General features: G+C 48.1%; 1 long non-coding RNA gene across 1 annotated transcript in view; it reads left to right on the forward strand.

Annotated features, from left to right (window-relative positions):
• Nucleotides 1-15,611, forward strand: part of LOC143785739 (uncharacterized) — a 28,202-nt gene extending 12,591 nt beyond the window's left edge. The window contains exons 2-3 of the long non-coding RNA XR_013218069.1: nt 14,359-14,472; nt 15,410-15,611. This is a non-coding gene — a long non-coding RNA (uncharacterized LOC143785739). The remainder of the gene's footprint in view (nt 1-14,358; nt 14,473-15,409) is intronic.
• Nucleotides 15,612-15,670: the final 59 nt, after the last annotated feature.

The raw sequence follows: 15,670 nt of genomic DNA on the forward strand, positions 1-15,670 counted from the left end.
CTAAGTGCTGATTTTCAGTTGTTTGGTTTTTTGTCCAGCTTGCTTATTATGTCTCTATGCTAGCTGGTAGCTCTAGTGGACTGAGGTTCTCCCCATGTGCCATGAGTTGGCACATGGGTTCTTGTAATCTCAGGATGGTTTTTTTGATTAGGGTTTTTTGCTGACCGCTCAGTCCCCTTTTGTATCGTTCTGCTTTCTAGTTTACAGCGGGCCTCAATTTGCTAAAACTATATATATCATCTCTATGTGTGTGCCTTCCTCTCATTTCACCGTCAATACATGTGGGGGGCAACTATATCTTTTGGGGTTCATTCCGCTGGAGGCAAGTGAGGTCTTTATTTTCTCTGCAGTGCTAGTTAGCTCTTAGGCTGGTGCGTGGCGTCTAGAACCAACGTAGGCACGCTCCCTGGCTATCTCTAGTTGCGTTTGTCAGGCGTAGGGCAGCGGTCAGCCCAGGTTCCATCACCCTAGAGCTCGTCCGTAATATATTTGTACTTTGCTTGTCCTGTGCTATCCCTAGCCATGGGGATTCATGACACTGCTCCCATCCTGCGCCCCCATCCTGTCATGTGCTGCTCCCATCCTGTGCCCCCATTCTGTCATGTGCTGCTCCCATCCATATGCCCCGTATGCTGCTCCATGAAGGCTGATGGCCCCCATAAGATGCTCCATAGCATAATATGCCCCGTACACTGCTGCGATAAAAAAAAAATGGCTCAGGCCCCCGACACTTGCGAAATTCACCTGTCCCCGTTCCACCGCTGTGCTCCAGTCTGTCTTCCGGGTCTCTGGCTGTGACTGTTCAGTCAGATGGCGCGCACTAAGCACGTCATCGCGCCCTCTGACCTGAACGTCACAGCCAGAGGACACGGAAGCCGTAGCCCAGTGGTTGAACGGGGACAGGGGAATATCGCATACTTGCCCTCCTGGCACGTCCGTGCTTCTCCGTCAGAGATCTCAGTATGCGTTCAGTGCTTACGCATACTGCGATCTCCTGGGCCACAATTCTCATCCCCGGATGCATAACTCTGTGGAGTCCAGACTGCGCAGGCGCTTGCTCAGTTTATAAAGGCTTCGGACACAGTGATGCTCCCAGTGTTATATTATAGATAGATATGATGCGGGGGTCCGGTTCAAATCTTGCACCACAACCCATCACACTCTATTTATGCCGCTGTTCTCGGTTGCTCTATGTGACTGTAGACATTTGAATCTTCACAGCGTTCACATCGCACGTTGTGAGGATTCTCCAGACACGGCAGCAGGCGGTTATATGACTTTGAGTATGTGACTTGCATACTCCTTTAAACATTCTCATACCTCCCAACCGTCCCGGATCCCGCGGGACTGTCCTGATTTTGACAGTCAGCCCCGGGATCCCGGACGGGACATTAGTTGCCTCACATTACGTGCCTAGGGCGGGGACAATGCAGCAGGGGGCGGCATCTGAATAAGGTTTGTGTCGTTTTTTGTTTTTTTTTATAAAAGCTGGGTCTCACCTCCCGACCGACCCCGCAGCCCCCCCCCCCCCCGACCCCTGTGCGGCGCTGCCACGCTGAGGGAGAGAGCCAGCAGTAATCAAGATGAAAGGTCAGCGACTCACTACCTCCTGTGTGTGCACGGAGCTCCGGCTTCTCCTGCTCTTATCTGCTATCCCGGCAGAGAAGGAGAGACGGAGCTCCGGCTTCTCCTGCTCTTATCTGCTATCCCGGCAGAGAAGGAGAGACGGGGGAGGTGCAGGGACAGTGCAGAGCTGTGAGCAGAAAAAACTGAAGAGCTGCACATGGACATCAGCCGCCCCTGCACTACAGAGGAGATTGTGTGATGTGTGTGTGTGTGAGCTGTGTGATGCTGCATGTGTGTGTGTGTGTGTGTGTGTATGAGGTATCTGGTGTGTATGTGATGGCTGCATGTGTGTGTGATGGCTGCGTGTGTGTGTGATGGCTGCGTGTGTGTGTGATGGCTGCGTGTGTCTGTGATGGCTGCGTGTGTGTATGTGATGGCTGCGTGTGTGTCTGATGGCTGCTTGTGTATCTGTGATGGCTGCGTGTGTGTCTGTGATGGCTGCGTGTGTGTCTGTGATGGCTGCGTGTGTGTCTGATGGCTGCTTGTGTATCTGTGATGGCTGCGTGTGTGTCTGTGATGGCTGCGTGTGTGTCTGTGATGGCTGCGTGTGTGTCTGTGATGGCTGCGTGTGTGTGATGGCTGCATGTGTGTGATGGCTGCATGTGTGTGATGGCTGCGTGTGTGTGATGGCTGCGTGTGTGTGTGTGATGGCTGCGTGTGTGTGTGATGGCTGCGTGTGTGTGTGTGATGGCTGCGTGTGTGTGTGTGTGATGGCTGCGTGTGTGATGCATTTGTCAAAGCTGCATGTGTTTGTGAGCTGCATTTGTGATGCTGCATGTGTATGTGTGATACTGCGTGTGTGTGTGTGATGGCTGCGTGTGTGTGTGATGGCTGCGTGTGTGTGTGATGGCTGCATGTGTGATGCATTTGTGTCAAAGCTGCATGTGTTTGTGAGCTGCGTTTGTGATGCTGCATGTGTATGTGTGATACTGCGTGAGTGTGTGTGATGCTGCATGTGTGTGAGCTGCGTGCGTGTGTGAGCTGTGAGCTGTGTGTGTGAGCTGTGGGTGTGAGCTGCGTGCCTGTATGTCATTATACAGTATGGAGAACTGTGGCCATTATACAGTATGGAGCATCATGTGCAGTCATTATTCAGTATGGAGCATCATGTGCAGCCAGTATACAGTATGGAGCATCATGTGCAGTCATTATACAGTATGGAGCATCATGTGCGGTCATTATACAGTATGCAGCATCATATGCGGTCATTATATAGTATTGAGCATCATGTGCGGTCATTATACAGTATGGAGCATCATGTGCAGCCAGTATACAGTATGGAGCGTCATGTGTGGTCATCGTACAGTATGGAGCATCATGTGTGGCCATTATACAGTATGGGGCACTGTGTGGCCATATTTCTTTGTTTATAATTATTGTATATGAAACAGTGTGATCGGCAGTGCTAAATGGGTGTGGTTGGGACGTGGATATGGGTGTGACTAATTATGAATGGGTGTGGTCAGAGGCGTGGCCTAAAATTTGCCGCGGCGCACTTCACGCGCCGCAAACTTTGTCCCTCTTTCCCATCTTCAAAAGTTGGGAGGTATGACGTTGTGTATCTTATACACCGTAGGAAGCTCCAATCGGTACGCTACTGGGTTAATGACAGCGGCGACCCTAAATGGACCAATAAACCGTGGACCCAATTTAAGGGATGGTATTTTGAGTCTTATGTTTTTTGTGGATAACCACACCCAGTCATCCACACTCAGGTCCGGACCTGGCACACGCCTACTGTCAGCCACACATTTGTACCTAGCACCCACACTGAACAGGCGCTGTTTAACTCTCCTCCAGACTGATGACAATTGTGCTCCTAACTGGTTTTCCTCTGGAACGCCGGAAGAGCCCCTCTGACTCAAAGTACAAAATTGAGGATGTAGCCCGTAAACACAAAAAAACGGAGACTCCCCAGACGACTCCTGGCGGTGATTATTGATAGCAAACTCAGCCAAAGGAAGAAAGGTAGACCACTCCTCCTGGTTATTAGAGACAAAGCAGCGTAAGTACTGTTCCAAATTTTGGTTCATACGCTCAGTCTGACCATTTGACTGAGGATGAAATGCCGAAGAATGAGACAACTTGATCCCCAGCCGTGAGCAAAATGCTTTCCAAAATTTTGCCACAAACTGAGTACCCCTAACAGACACGATGTCAGACGGAACCCCATGAAGTCTGACCACCTCCTGCACAAATACCTGAGCCAGAGTCTTAGCGTTAGGCAACGAAGGCAAAGACACAAAGTGCGACATTTTTGAAAACCGATCAACAATCACCAAGATGACCGTGTTCCCAGCTGAGGAGGGCAAATCAGTGATGAAATCCATGGAGATTTCCGTCCATGGCTTACTAGGTACCTCAAGAGGAAGTAGTGTGCCAACAGGACGGGAGCGGGGCGTCTTAGCCCTAGCGCACGTGGTACAAGCTGACACGTATGAGACCACGTCCTGTTGGATCTTGGGCCACCAAAACCGACGTGACACCAACTCCAAGGTACCTCTAACCCCTGGGTGGCCAGCCAGGACAGCATCATGATGCTCCGCCAAAACCTTTAAGCGGAGATGAAGCGGTACAAAAGATTTGTTGATGGGAAGCTCAGATGGTACCTCCTCCTGAGCCTCGGCAATCTCAGCCTCAACCTCGGTAGTGAGAGCCGAAACCACAACACCCTTTTAGAGGATGGGTACTGGATGTTCCCGAGGTTCTCTCCCCGGAAAACACCTGGACAGAGCATCCGCTTTAGTGTGTTTAGACCCCGGTCTGTAAGTGACAACAAAATTGAACCGTGTGAAAAACAATGCCCAGCGAGCCTGCCTGGGGGACAGACACTTGGCTGACTCCAAATACAGCAGATTCTTATGATCGGTAATAACAGTAACCTGATGTACCGACCCCTCCAAGAAGTGTCGCCATTCCTCAAAGGCCAACTTTATTGCCAACAACTCCCTGTTGCCGATAACGTAGTTACGTTCGGCGGACGACAGTTTCTTGGAGAAATAGGCGCATGAACGCAAATCACTCAAAGATGAGCCTTGTGATAGTACCGCCCCCACACCAACCTCAGAGGCATCGACTTCCACAACAAAAGGTTTTGATACGTCTGGCTGCACAAGAATGGGGGCTGAAACAAAACTGTTCTTAAAGGGCCACTGTCACCCCACTCCAGCCGTTATAAACTAAAAGAGCTACCTTGTGCAGCAGTAATGCTGCATTCTAACAAGGTGGCTCTTTTAGTTTTAAGTTCAAGTACACCCCAAATAAAGCATTTTTATACTTAGCCACAATTCCTGTCTCTAGCCAGGGAGGCGGGTCCTCACTCCCCAGCTCGAACCGCTCCTCTGCCGTCACTCCAATCTTCCTGCGCTTTCGGCGCCGCCCCCTCAGCGCTGTTATCATTTCAAAACCGGCGCCTGCGCAGTGTACTGCTGTGCTGCGCAGACGCAGTAAGCTCTGGTCGTCTGACGTCCCAGCCAGGCTTGCAGACTGCGCCTGCGCGGGCATTGCGGCCAGCCACCTTTGGAATCCCCGCCCCGCACTGTGCATAATGCATAACACAGTGCGGGGCGGGGATTCCAAAAGTGGCTGGCCGCAATGCAGGCGCAGTCTGCAAGCCTGGCTGGGACGTCAGACGGCCAGAGCTTACTGCGTCTGCGCAGCACAGCAGTACACTGCGCAGGAGCCGGTTTTGAAACGATAACAGCGCTTAGGGGGCGGCGCCGAAAGCGCAGGAAGATTGGAGTGACGGCAGAGGAGCGGTTCGAGCTGGGGAGTGAGGACCCGCCTCCCTGGCTAGAGACAGGAATTGTGGCTAAGTATAAAAATGCTTTATTTGGGGTGTACTTGAACCTAAAACTAAAAGAGCCACCTTGTTAGAATGCAGCATTACTGCTGCACAAGGTGGCTCTTTTAGTTTATAACGGCTGGAGGGGGGTGACAGTGGCCCTTTAAGAAATTCAAATGCGAGCACAGCAGCCTCAGGCCAAACGGAGAAATTGGTACCCTTTTTAGTCATGTCAGTTAGCGGTTTAGCAATGATGGAAAAATCCTTGATAAATTTCCTATAGTAGTTAGAAAACCCAAGGAACCGCTGAAGTGCTTTCAGGTTATCAGGCCGTTCCCAATGCAGCACCGCTTGCACCTTAGCGGCGTCCATTTTAAAACCAGAAGCAGACACAATATAACCCAAGAAAGGCAACTCTTGAACAGAAAATACACATTTCTCAAGTTTAGCATACAGCTTATTCTCTCTGAGAAGCTGTAACACCTGCCTGACATGATCTAAATGAGTATCACGGTCGCAAGAATATATGAGAATGTCATCTAGGTACACGATAACGAATTTCCCCAAAACATGCAAAAACACATCATTAATGAAATATTGGAACACTGCAGGTGCGTTAGTCAACCCAAATGGCATCACCAAATTTTCAAAATGACCCTCAGGGGTATTAAAAGCCGTCTTCCACTCATCACCTTGACGGACTCTTATGAGGTTGTACGCCCCACTGAGGTCAAGCTTGGTAAACCACTTAGCACCTGCCACCTGGTTGAACAAATCTGGTATTAGTGGCATAGGGTATGGATCACGAACCGTAATCTGGTTCAATTCCCTGAAATCCAAACACGGGCGTAATCCGCCATCTTTCTTCTTCACGAAGAAGAACCCTGCTGCCACAGGCGAGGATGAAGGCCTGATGTGCCCTTTGCTCAAACTTTCAGCAATATAATCCTTTAATGCTTGTCTCTCCGGACCGGAGATGTTAAACATCCTTGCTTTAGGCAATTTGGCCCCTGGTTTAAACCTGATAGTACAGTCATAGGGGCGATGTGGCGGCAACTCTGAACAACCCTTATCAGAGAACACATCCACAAAATCCAGAAGTGACTCCGGAACGCTTGAAGTCACAGCAGACACACATGTAGCCAGGCAATTCTGGCAGAATTCGCTCCACTGAATTATGTCCTGAGTCTTCCAGTCAATTACCGGGTTGTGCATAGACAACCATGAAAAACCCAAAACCACCTGAGCAGGAAGATTCCTGAGCACCTTACATGTAACCTGCTCGGAATGTAGAACCCCAATGTGGAGTTTCACCTCAGCCACAAATTCAGTAATCTCCCCCTGTGAGAGAGGAGCAGCATTGATGGTGACCACGCGGATAGGATGAGGCAGTCTTTCAATCCTAAAACCTGCTGTGTGCGCAAACTCCTCATCAATGAGATTTGTGGCTGAACCACTATCCACAAAAACAGTAATTGGCAGCTCACTGCCAGTGATTATAACCTTAGCAGGGAGCATGCATTGAGAAACCACCATGGAGGATATACATAAGCTCAGATTGGTCTCCTCCACACCCTCTGAGCTTAGAAGTTTTCCGCCGTTGCGTTTTTCTTAGACAGTAGAGGACAGATGTTAATAAAATGACCAGTCTTACCGCAGTAAAAACAGGCTCCCTGCTTCCTGAGCTCAGGGGCTCGACGCTTCACATGTGACACCCCTGCGATTTGCATAGGCTCCGTGGGCTCACCTGCAGCAACCACACGTGAACCTAAACCCTCTCCCATAGGCGGTGTCTCATGCTCCCCCTGACGCAAACGGCAATCAATGCGGACAACCAGACTCATAGCGGAATCTAGAGGAGTAGGAGTCTCGTACATCAGAAGGGCTTTTTTAACCCTTCCAGAAACCCCATGAATAAGCTGACTCCGCAGCGCTGGATCATTCCACTGTGTATCGATCGCCCAGCGACGAAATTCAGAACAGTAATCCTCTGCAACTCGCTCCCCCTGGCGAATAGTGCGTATCTTAGATTCTGCTAGAGCCATTCTGTCTGGCTCATCATAAATGTTTCCAAGAAAGGAAAAAAAACTCTCCACAGAGTCAAATGCAGCAGAATCAGATGGCAAAGAAAACGCCCATGCTTGGGGATCCCCGCTTAACAATGACAACACCAGGCCCACACGCTGAGCCTTATTACCTGAGGAGATTGGGCGCATATGGAAATATAGTTTGCAAGCTTCATGAAAATAAACAAATTTACTGCGTTCCCCAGCAAATATTTCAGGCAATGGAAACTTAGGCTCAGCAACTCTACCTGTTGCTCCAGCTTGCACATTAGATACTGCCAGTCCCTGTTGCTGCACTGCCCCCCTCAACTCAGTGACCTGTAGGGACAGCGCCTCCAACTGGCGGGTTATGGAAGTCATGGGATCCATGGCAAAACAAAAAAAAGGAAACCCCTTTTTTTGTTTTGTTTTTTTTTGTTTTAAAGGCCGATAATGTCACGGGGAGACTAGGTGGGCAAGAGCTAATAACCCGGGCCCCTGCAATTTCCCTCAGACTAGGGAAATCCTGACTGACCCTCTACCTAGAGTTTACACTGATGGTGTGCATGTCTAGGCCTCGACCCTCGCCCTGTCTCCTGTTTCAACCCTAGGCTGAAACCACCACCCACCACCCAGTGAAAATATCATACACCAATACCCACAGTTAACACAGACAAGGATAACGGAAAATATACACCACGCCGCAGTCACTCAGGAATACACTATAAATGTGCAGGGCAAAATAAATACAAATATAGGAAGGAGTAAATAAGACAAAGGGAAATACACCACCAGCAACGATACTCCAACTACTAGCTCACCACTCCAGACCGAGATAACAATGCACAAGACAGAAGCTATAATCGGCGACGCCCAATGTTCAGGAGAACTATTTAAAGGCAATGGGCATGGCCCAGCTTCCAATCCGAGCATCAGGTAAATTAACCCCGGACCAGCTAGATAAAATCTAGCCGACACCAATGAGCACATAGTGGTCAAAAGCGGAATTACCGCTGTCTGTCGAACAACCTGGTATGAACAGCGTCCGACATGACACCCAGTGGATACCAGTGGTTGCTCTTCAATTGCATATAGAGTTTGTTTTCGTGGGGAGCATGTGGAATATGCTCTAGGGAAACTGGATGATCAGAAGCCTATCATGTCTGGTTAATTAAGCTGGGGGAGGAATGTGAAGAAACCAGATTGTATCTTAATTTCCGAGACAACCATGTTTTTGCAAACCAAAAAAAAAACTGGCTTTTTATCTGTATATTGGCTTTTGAATTTAAGTGTTTATGTCTGGTGGGTCAAGAAGACAGACTTGCCAACTGATATACTATCTAACATACTGTGTAAGGGTATGTGCACACGTCCGGATTTCTTGCAGAAATTTCCTGAAGAAAACCGGAAATTTTCTGCAAGAAATCCGCATTTTTTTTTTTGCGTTTTTTTCGCGTTTTTTTAGCATTCTGCAAGCGTAATTAGCTTGCAGAATGCTAAAGTTTTCCAAGCGATCTGTAGCATCGCTTGGAAAACTGACTGACAGGTTGGTCACACTTGTCAAACATACTGTTTGACAAGTGTGACCATCTTTTTACTATAGATGCAGCCTATGCAGCATCTATAGTAAAAGATAGAATGTTTAAAAATAATAAAAAAAATAAAAAAAATGCTTATACTCACCCGCAGACAGCTGATCTCCTCACCGGCGTCCGTTCCGTATAGATGGTGTGTGCGCGCAGGACCTTCCATGACGTCGCGGTCACGTGAGCGGTCACATGACCGCTCACGACCAATCACAAGAAAGTGACGTCATCACAGGTCCTTCACCGCACACCAGCTACAGCAACCGAAGCGGCAGCATGCAGCTGAGAGGCGGGAAGACATCGAGGGTGAGTATAGGACTATTTTTTATTTTAATTCTTATTTTTTGACCACTTATATGGTGCCCAGTCTGTGGAGGAGAGTCTCCTCTCCTCCACCCTGGGTACCAACCGCACATAATCTGCTTACTTCCCGCATGGTGGGCACAGCCCCGTGCGGGAAGTAAGCAGATCAATGGACTCCTAGGTGTGCGGAATCCCCTGCAATTCCGCATTTTAATGAACATGTTGCTTTTTTTTCCGCGATGCGATTTTTTCGCGGAAAAAAAGGCTACATTTGCACAAAAAATGCGGAATACACTGAAAATAATGGGAGGCATATGTTAGCGTTTTTTTCGCGTTTTTATCACGTTTTTATAGCGAAAAAACGCGAAAAAAACGCGAAAAATACTGAACGTGTGCACATGGCCTAAGTCTGTAATAGTGACTGTACATAGAGTGTGTTAGGGTACCGTCACACATTGAAATTTCCATCGCTACGACGTTACGATTCGTGACGTTCTAGCGATATCGTTACGATATCGCAGTGTCTGACACGCTACTGCGATCAGACACCCTGCTGAGAATCGTACGTCGTAGCAGATCGTTTGGAACTTTCTTTCGTCGCTTGATCACCCGCTGACATCGCTGGATCGTTGTGTGTGACAGCGATCCAGCGATGTCTTCGCTTGTAACCAGGGTAAACATCGGGTAACTAAGCGAGGGCCGCGCTTAGTAACCCGATGTTTACCCTGGTTACCAGCGTAAACGTAAAAAAACAAACAGTACATACTCACCCGTCGGTGTCCTTCAGGTCCCTTGCCGTCTGCTTCCTGCTCTGACTAGTGCCGGCCGGAAAGTGAGAGCAGAGCGCAGCGGTGCTGCGATCTGCTCTCACTGTACGGCTGCACTCAGAGCAGGAAGCAGACGGCAAGGGACCTGAAGGACACCGACGGGTGAGTATGTACTGTTTGTTTTTTTACGTTTACGCTGGTAACCAGGGTAAACATCGGGTTACTAAGCGCGGCCCTGCGCTTAGTTACCCGATGTTTACCCTGGTTACCCGGGGACTTCGGCATCGCTCCAGCGCCGTGATTGCAACGTGTGACCGCAGTCTACGACGCTGGAGCGATGCTTATACGACGCTGCGACGTCACGAATCGTGCCGTCGCAGCGATGAAAATTTCAATGTGTGACGGTACCCTTAAGCTTTGTTTATTGATGTGTGCTTATATGCTAATAGTGCTACTTAATCCCATCACCATTGTTTACCTTATCTTGATGTTGGATTGAAGGACCCTGCGTAATTCTAAAAATAGCTTACATGCCTTGGGTATAAAAAGACTCAGAGATCACATCCTGGAGACTGAAGTAATACAGAGCTACCAGCCAGACATTCTGCAAACCACCCAACAGACAAGAAAAAGGACTGCAGCCAATTCATCATGGCACCATCACGAGGGACACTGATCTATTATTCTATAGGAAACAACCTAGGGGTTTTCGGCTCCGGTTGGAAGGACACAGATCTGATCCAGTGACCATCTCTGAACCATGGATATGTTTGGAGAAAGCCAGGTTTGGGACCCGCTGGTCGCCTGGTTCCATGGAGATGGTCAGATAAGCCAGTTGGTGGCTCTCGTGTCAACTGGCTTTGGACCTTGTATGGACTCTATGGACAGTTCTTGGTCATCTCCCTATGCTTGTCATTACCTCTTCTCTGTGCGTTCATCCACAGATGGAGTAGCGACCCTGGGAGCTCTGACATCATGTCATACTGGAAATACGTGGAGACGCAGTGATCTTTGATATGCGCCCATGTGACCCTAGGAGCTCTGACATCGTGTCATACTGGAAATACGTGGAGACGCAGTGACCTTTTATATGCGCCCATATAACCAAACAATTCCAGCCATGGTGGGATTGTTCTGTTTGCTATTGTGTGTTGTGGTTCAATAAAGTATTCCCACACTGTTTTACCTTAACCCTGTGTTGTCTGTGTAGTGTATTGCCCATGGGGAGATAGAGCGGGCGTTCAGTGGTATGAGCCGTGGTCCATGCAGTCTTGCTAAAGACAGCCGTGCCAGTGGACGAGAGCACCCACTGACCCTGTTTCTCCACAGCTGTGTCTGTCATCGTAGTGTCCAGAGGCTGGTGGCGCTACCAGTAGTAAGGCCAGTACACCAGGAGACATGGAGGGGGCCGTAGGAGGGCAACAACCCAGCAGCAGGACCGCTACCTCAGCCTTTGTGCAAGGAGGAATAGGAGGAGCACTGCCAGAGCCCTGAAAAATGACCTCCAGCAGGCCACAAATGTGCATGTGTCGGCACAAACGGTTAGAAATCGACTCCATGAGGATGGTCTGAGTGCCCGATGTCCACAGATGGGGGTTGTGCTCACAGTCCAACACCGTGCAGGATGCTTAATATTTGCCACAGAACACCAGGATTGGCAAATTCGCCACTGGCGCCCTGTGCTCTTCACAGATGAAAGCAGGTTCACACTGAGTACATGTGACAGATGTGACAGAGTCTAGAGACGCCGTGGAGAGCGATCTGCTGCCTGAGACATCCTTCAGAATGACCGGTTTGGCAGTGGGTCAGTAATGGTGTGGAGTGGCATTTCTTTGGAGGGCCGCACAGCCCTCCATGTGCTCGCCAGAGGTAGCCTGACTGCCATTAGGTACCGAGATGAGATCCTCAGACCCCTTGTGAGACCATATGCTGGTGCGGATGGCCCTGGGTTCCTCCTAATGCAGGACAATTCCAGACCTCATGTGGCTGAAGTGTGTCAGCAGTTCCTGCAAGATGAAGGCGTTGAAGCTATGGACTGGCCCGCCAGTTCCCCAGACCTGAATCCGATTGAACACATCTGGGACATCATGTCTCGCATCAATCCCACCAATGTCACATTGCACCATAGACTGTCCAGGAGTTGGTAGATGCTTTAGTCCAGGTCTGGGAGGAGATCCCTCAGGAGACCAACCGCCGCCTCATCAGGAGCATGCTTAGGCGTTGTAGGGAGATTATATAGGCACATGAAGGCCACACACACTACTGAGCATCATTTCCTTATTTTGAGGCATTTCCACTGAAGTTGGATCAGCCTGTAATTTGATTTTCGACTTTGATTTTGAGTATCGTTCCAAATCCAGGCCTCTATTGGTTAATAATTGTGATTTCCATTGATGATTTTTGTGTGATTTTGTTGTCAGCACTTTCAACTTTCTACAGAACAAAGTATTCAATGAGAATATTTCATTCATTCAGATCTAGGATGTGTTATTTGAGTGTTCTCTTTATTTTTTTGAGCAGTGTATATATATATCTATATATATGTAATGTAGTTGGATATATTAACATGATACTATACTACTATGGTTTACTGATTTGGATGTAAAATAGCAATCTGTCTCTGTGATTACCCATCTATAAGTCATTTAGGATTTTTATAGCATATTTTTCTCAGGGGAAATATTAAAATAAATTATATGGATTGGCAGAAGTTAATACTAAACTCATCCTTCTCTGTTGTTAATGGAATAGTGTCAGTTGTCACCCCTCATTACTAGGGAATGGTGAACAGCTGAAACCAGGCTGCTGGGCCTCCTGGATGACAATTTTATTGCAAAGTATTCTCAGCACTACTTTCTAACATTGCCAGCGAAAAATTATAGAGCCGGCAAAAGGGGAATGAAGTCCGGTACCAATCAAATACTCCATGTAAGCTTAAAAAGTTAGGAGTTACAGAAACAGTGTTTAAAGGGAACCTGTCACCACGTTTTTGGAAGATGGGATAAAAATAGCGTTAAATAGGGGCAGAGGTGGGCGTTACATTAGTGTGTTTGTTATGCGTTTATTACCCACCTAAGTTGCCGAAATACCTTTGCAAAGTCTCCGTTTTCGCCTGTCAATCAGGCTGGTCTGGTCAAAAGGGCGTTGTCTTCCCCCAGATTTTGCGTAGTTTTCCGTTGGTGGCGTAGTGGTGTGCGCATGCCCAAGGTCCCGAATCCTCTGCCAGGGGATTTAAAAGAGCGCGCTGTTCGTTATTTCATTGGTGATCGGTGGGCGCGGCCATCTTCCTTTGGCCGCGCGTGCGCAGAAGCGGCGCTCTGCTGGCCGCGGCTTCAGGAAAATGGCCGCCGCGATATCCATCTGCGCACGCGCGGCATCCCGCGGCCATTTTCCTGAAGCCGCGGCCAGCAGAGCGCCGCTTCTGCGCACGCGCGGCCAAAGGAAGATGGCCGCGCCCACCGATCACCAATGAAATAACGAACAGCGCGCTCTTTTAAATCCCCTGGCAGAGGATTCGGGACCTTGGGCATGCGCACACCACTACGCCACCAACGGAAAACTACGCAAAATCTGGGGGAAGACAACGCCCTTTTGACCAGACCAGCCTGATTGACAGGCGAAAACGGAGACTTTGCAAAGGTATTTCGGCAACTTAGGTGGGTAATAAACGCATAACAAACACACTAATGTAACGCCCACCTCTGCCCCTATTTAACGCTATTTTTATCCCATCTTCCAAAAACGTGGTGACAGGTTCCCTTTAAACACGAGGTACACTGGTGGTGAAACTCCTGAGTTGTGGAAACAGGGTAGCTTGCTGTGCCACACTGTTTGCATAACTCACATTCATTTCTATGGGAGTTACACAGCATTGTGCAACTGTGCTCAGCTTCTCACGTAACCCCACTTCTGGCAGCCAGGACTTAGAAGAAGTTATTCCTGTTTCAGCCATGAAATGTAGACTAGGAATAAGAGTAATAGTTGTGGGACCCAGTTCAATGGAGTAAAACTTTTCAGCTTCATTGGTGCATTGTTAAAATAACTTCATTTATCTGCTGTCCATAAATTAGAGCATCAATGCATTTCTGCACCCTTACTCATGATATGACTAGGAATATCCCAGTGGAAACTGTATAATCACCATCATCATTCTATTATTTTATGTCCATTCTTTCTTCATATCAATGCAGTGTACTTTATGATATGTATAGTGTGATATTTGTCTAACAGTGTGTTATGGAATGCAGGTATGGAGCAGGAACTAGAAGCACTGGAGGTAGCAGGGAGAAATGACACCGGAAAGCAGGCATGGAGAACGAACTGGAAGCACTGGAGACAACTGACAGGACACCTGAAAGCAGGTATGGAGCTGGAACTAGAAGCACTGGAGGCATCAGAGAGACAGAACACCTGACCAGGTATGGAGCAGGAATTAGAAGCACTGGAGGTAGCAGGGAGAAAGGACACCGGAAAGTAGGTATGGAGCAGGAACTGGAAGCACTGGTGGCCGCATGGAGACAAGACTCCTGAAAGCAGGCATGGAGAAGGAACTGGAGGCACTGGAGGCAGCAGGGATACAGGACACCTGAAGACATGTATGGAATAGGAACTAGAAGCACTTGAGCAGCAGGGAGACAGGACACAGGAAAACTAAGAGTTTTAATACCAAGACACAGGTGTGTGTCTTGTTAGGCCATATATAGGCCTAGGCAGATAATGACATGGGAGCATGCTAGGCCACTTCCAGAACCTGGCATCGAGAACAGCAGAGAGCAGTGGCTATAGGAGAAGGTGATGAAGCCCTACTGAGCCGGAGCAGATGCCTAACACAATATCACTTCATCTACAGTTTAAGTATTATATATCCGGAGATCTGATCTAGCATTATAGCAGGTGTAGTGGCAAACCTTGGAAATTCACCAGACTCTACAAAGATTGTCCTAATATTTAGTTATGAAAGAGTATAACATGTTAAAGCATTATGACACGTGACACTGAAACATGAATGCTACTTCATATTCATATTTAGAATTGAGAGTCCTCAGTGGTTGATACCTTTTAATGGCTAACTGAAAAGATGGTAACAAATTGCAAGCTTTCGAGACTATTTTTCTATCTACTGGCTAACACGGTACCAAGATATATTTCTTTCCCGTACTTCATATTCATAGCATATCATAGTCTTCATATAGATGGTATCACACATTAAATAAGAATAAGATTCTATTACTTAGATGTTATGGGATTTCTAATGAAGGTCTTGTAAGTTTCTACATCAATTTCTCTTCTCTTCTTCAGCTTTGTAGTGGTGCAGCTATAAGTGGTGCAAAACAGACCCACCTGAATCACGGTTTCTGAGGGGGCTTAGCAGCTCTTTCACTATGTAAGAAGATTCCAGTATTATAAATGGCACATGAAGGCATTGGGGGGAGCATGTTGCAGACTTTGCATTAGAAATTAGGAATGAGCTTCAAGTTACGTCTCTGGAAATGGATATAACTTCATGGTATGTGGCCTCCGGTATTACGAAAGCTTCAGAAAAGCAATTCTTCTTAATAT

This window comes from Ranitomeya variabilis, chromosome 7 (assembly GCF_051348905.1).
Source record: "Ranitomeya variabilis isolate aRanVar5 chromosome 7, aRanVar5.hap1, whole genome shotgun sequence".
NCBI classification, from domain to species: Eukaryota; Metazoa; Chordata; class Amphibia; order Anura; family Dendrobatidae; genus Ranitomeya; species Ranitomeya variabilis.